Source organism: Chenopodium quinoa, unplaced genomic scaffold (assembly GCF_001683475.1).
Source record: "Chenopodium quinoa cultivar QQ74 unplaced genomic scaffold, ASM168347v1, whole genome shotgun sequence".
NCBI lineage: Eukaryota > Viridiplantae > Streptophyta > Magnoliopsida > Caryophyllales > Amaranthaceae > Chenopodium > Chenopodium quinoa.
Genome location: NW_018743742.1, coordinates 673243 through 678266, shown reverse-complemented (window position 1 = coordinate 678266; position 5024 = coordinate 673243).

Genomic DNA, 5024 nt, shown 5'->3' with positions numbered 1-5024 from the left:
CAAGATTATTAATTATCTTATTAAGCGTGATTACAAGTACCAATTCCCTTTAAACATGCATAAAAGGCGTGATCAAGTAATAACAATAAATATCAAGCAACATAATAACCACAAAAATAATAATAAAAATAATTAAAATCATTATAATCATGATAAATTATAAATATTATAATCATAATCATATTCATGTTAATATTAAAGCATGGCAAGATCCTAGGCATGATACTAACAAGATTGATAACAAATCCTAGCATGTCACTAAATATTAAAAATCAAATATATTGCCCTAACATGATACTAACAATCAGAAATATTAGAAAGAAAATAAAAGGCATCATAACAATCATATTTAATATTAAAGTTACCCTAGACATGATACTTGGAATAATAACAACCTAAGCATGAACTCTATATCATAACATCAATAAAAACCATTAAAGTACTTACTTTGATGCCTCGTACCTCTTTCTAATAACAAAATACACACGTTAGTAACTTCAAGGAAAATAATAAACAACAATTAAATCAAATAATTGAAAGAGAGATTTGGGACCAAACCCTCAGAAATTAAACTTTTCACGTCTAGGGCGAAGGCAACTTCGAATATGGCTAGGTGTATCTAAGTCTAATGAATGCGGAATTTTTATATTTGAGAGAAGGCTAGTTTAGAAAAAGAGAGAGAGAGAGAGAGAGTAATTAAGAAGATCTTGATGAGAGTTGATGAATCAAAACGGAGTTTTTAGCACGTTATTTATAGAGAAAATCAGCCAAAAAGATAAAACATCAAAAAACAGAGTTCTGAGCAAAAAACCAAGTTAGTTCCAAACGCTGACTTTAGCGCCAGGCGCTAAGGCTTAGCGCCAGGCACCCAAGCGTAGCGTCAGGCGCTACAGCTGGTGTTTGGCGCTAACTCAGAAATTCACGCTTTTTCTTAAAATCAGATAGAAATTGCCGTACAGAAGGATAAAAATCGTATTTTCCTCAAAAAGTTCTTTGATTCTGATTAAAACTTTAAAAAGTCAACAAAAGTCAATTTATCAATTCTAATTGAATTAGAAATGAAAAGAAACCTTCTAGAAGAATTTAGAAGACTAAAACCATTCCTAATTGCATTAGGAATGATAAATCTATATTAGGCCCTCCCTTAGATCATTGGGCCGTATATAAGGCTCAAACCGGGCCGTTTGGTAATTTGGCCATAACTTCCTCAATATTCATCAGAATTGGGCTTATAATTTATCGTTGGAAAGCTCTTTTCAAGCCCCATCCAAATACACTATTATTGGACCCATATCATGGACCAAACAAACTGGAATTGGTTGTTTTCTCAAAATAGGTTTTTCAAAAACAAAGAGAATAGAAAAGAAATTAAAAACTATCTGCAGCACTAAACTTTGCACACTTTCACTTCATTCGATTATGATTCGACGTGAAAGGTACTCATCACTGGTTTGGTTTTGGGGTGACACAAATGGGTGTCTACAGAAGCCCCCACTTTGACTGAGTTTGGAGAAACGCAAGTTTCGAAAACAAAAAGTCAAAGTATCGATAGGGACGGAGAATGATTCAGAACGTTCTGCGATCCTAAATCACTCTTGTAACGCCGATACCTGCAAAACTAGCGTTAGTTAAAACAGATAAAAGAGTTAAGAAACGCGTATCTTGCACCGTCGAGCACACGTCTCTGAAGCTAACCGATTTTGCTGCCGCTTTACTATTTTTGATGACCTCCTGCCAATAGAATGCTATCCCGCTTGAAAACCGCTACGCTTGTAACTGCTTCCAATATAGAAGATTGCTTCGCTTGAAACGACCTTCTTCCGCCTTGATAATATTCCACAAACCAGGGAACACTAGCGAAGATTGCTTCGCTTGAAACAATCCTCTTCCGCTTTGTGACCATCTTCCACGTCTAAGGGAACATGATCGAAGACAACTTCGCTTGAAATCACCTTCAGTTGTTTTTGACAACTTTCCACAATCTAGGGAACACTGTCGAAGATATCTTCGCTTGAAGCTATCCTCACTTTGTTGCGATAAATTTCGAAGGAAAATTACCGAAGATCTCTGCTTGTCGATCTTTAAAAGTTTGCTTGAACTTTGCTGCCGCTATGCCTGTACGCTGGCGCTTTTACTGCTTGAACCTATATGTCGGTGTCTTTTGCGATGAGCCAATGCTTAGGCGCTTTAAGCTAAGTGAGACGATCTTTCATCAGGTCGATCACTTTATGCAACCAAGCCGATTACTAAAAATCGTGTCAAATTTCTTAGAGGGGCTAACTAGCGTACCAAGGAACCCAAAATATATTGCAAAAAGTTAGAACTACCGTACTGAGTGGCTGACTGTTCTGCCGCCGCTGAAATAACGTCAGCGCCAAATAATGGGCTGTAGCGCCAGACGCTGGAGCTAGCGCTAGGCGCCAAGCCTATCTGTCGACGCCAAGGTCTGGCGCTTGGCGCCAGAGTCGGGTTTTCCTTAAATACCCTTCTCTTCTTCATTTTCGCTGCTATTCGTCGCGTTTGTTGCTTGAAAATTCCCAGAAATTTATTTGCTTTATTCTTGCTCGTTTCTTAACCAAATTTGCTCAAATTTATTGCAAATCAAAGCTTATTTCATCCATTTTCCCGATCTATGTAAGTTTTCTTCAAACTCACAACGGTTTTTATGAATTTTGCATGTGTTTATTATTGAATTTCATGAAAATTCGAAACTTAGAATGCTTAATTCTCTTTGTTTGTCAAATTTTATGCCATGAAATTGCTTAATTATGTTTATATATTGCCTTGGGAGTAATTTGAGACTTGTTTGACTAAATTTGGTGAAGAACTGAACGAATTGCCATTGTTGGACCTCTTAAGGTCGGGAATACAATGTGGCTTGTTCTTGATGTTTTTGCTAGCAATTCTTGTCCAATTTGTCACAATAACTACTATAGTTTTGCAAGAAATTGTTTGATTTCTTGAAAAAATGCCGCTATGCTCAATTTGAATTTGTGCTCTGTTTTAGTACTAAGTACTCTGTTTTTTTTTGCGAACATAATATCATAAGGCTAGGCAAACTTTAGATACTGTAGAACCTTAATTTATGATAATTTTGCGCAATGTAGCATGGCTAGACAGCGAGGTTCCGGTTCACGGTCCGAGACGTTCGACGGGAGCATGAGCCCGTAGAGGACGATGCCGAGCCGTCGAATTCGCTTGGTCGACTTCCCAAGTGGGATGAGCGGACCTTGTACTTTTCCCCCGTCCACCACATTTCTGAGAGGGTGAAAAGGGGCATCACTTTTGGGAGGACGCGCTGTCATCATGGTTCCGGCTGTGAAGGCTTGGGCGATCTGTACAAGATGTACATCGCCAGAGACGATCAAACGAGACTTCTATGGGAGTCTTGCGGTGTTACTGCACTGTATGAGATCTCCGAGGCAATGGTTGCCTTCAGCGGGGGTCACCATGTAGTTCGTGCTCTAGTGGAGTTCTTTTGGGACACCACCAACACTTTCCACTTTTCATGGGGTGAGATGACGGTCACTCCTACCGACTTCAGTCTCATCACAGGACCGGAGTTTAGTTCCGTGCCACTGCCGCTTGACAGCGGGATCGACGTCTTTTCCTCTGAGGTCGAGGAGATGTTAGGTCCGATCGCTATTCGGGCTTGAGCTGAGGTAGAGTCGTCTCAGTTCAGCGCTAGGGGGATTCGCCGCTCGACTCTAGCAGCGGATTTGGACGATGGTGCGACCACCCGAGAGCAGCGGGTGCACATCTTTGCACTTATTTTTGCTGTCTGGGACGTTCTCCCCTGATAAGGGAAGTAGGGTGCTGCTTTCCTACTTTCCTGCCGTCCGCGATCTACACCGGATCGGGACTTATGACTGGGCCAGCTTGGCCTATGCTGATTTCATTCGAGCGCTGAGGGACTCGTGTCGACATCGGTCCTTTGGGACGAATGTTGCTTTGTCCAGCTTTTGGAGGGTCGTAGAGGTAAACCTTATTCCCTATAAAGTTTAGCTCTACATTTTAGTTAGAATTTACTGATAACTTTAGCTTCTTGTAGATCTGGTTCTACGAGTATTTCCCCTCAGCTGCGCCGGCGAAACCGTCGCCGCGCAGGTTTCCAGTTAGTGCTTCCTAGGGCAGCCATGTGGGGATGTCCACTACATACGTTCGAGATTGGATCATCTCGGTATGATTCTAGTCTTTTGACATTTTGAGATGCTTTAGATAGATTCTTGCCTGATTGACGTTCTTTGCAGGAGCCTGAGGTGTTGTATCGACCGTGGGGCGACCTGGCAGTCCTTGGGTTAGCCGCGCAGTATTCTGCTGAGCGTCGCTATTTCTTAGGGACCTATGGAGCAGTCGCGTATCTTGGAGAGAGGGTTGCTATTCAGCATTCCTCCGATACCTTTGTCGTTCCTGCTCCTCCACCACGTCACATGTTTAACGCCGCGAGGTTTTTGAGCATGTGAGAGGGAGCTGGTACCCCTTGGCGATCTTACACAATCCTTGGGCGATGCTATGCGGAGGAGCTACTGCTGTTGTTAGCTCCAGATCCTGTATCGGCTGAGGATGTAGCGGTACAATTTTTTACCTTTTACCTTTCGTTAATTAGCCCCCAAGTGATGCTTCACTGACTTTGTTTTGCTTTATCAGGACGATGCTGCAGAGTTCGTGCCACCCCGAATGTCTATCCATTACCAGGGGACATATGGGCCGATTGAGGAGATGATTCCTCCGGCTCCTGAGGACGAGCGCTTCGTAGAGCGGTCGATTCCTCGCCACCAGATTTGGGTAAGCTTGTTTATTTTCAGCTTTTGTCCATATATATTATGCATGTTTACTGACTTATTTCTTTGACAGTTCTTACGCGAGGTGGTTTCGACGATGGAACGATGCATAGATGCCTTCCGGAGCCAGCTTGTCCGGATGAGGAACGTGGCTACCTGCCGTCGGGACGACGTCGTTCAGGAGGTAGTCTTTCCTTTATATGTTTTGCATTACCGCTTCGATTTTTCCTGTTTCTGATTTTA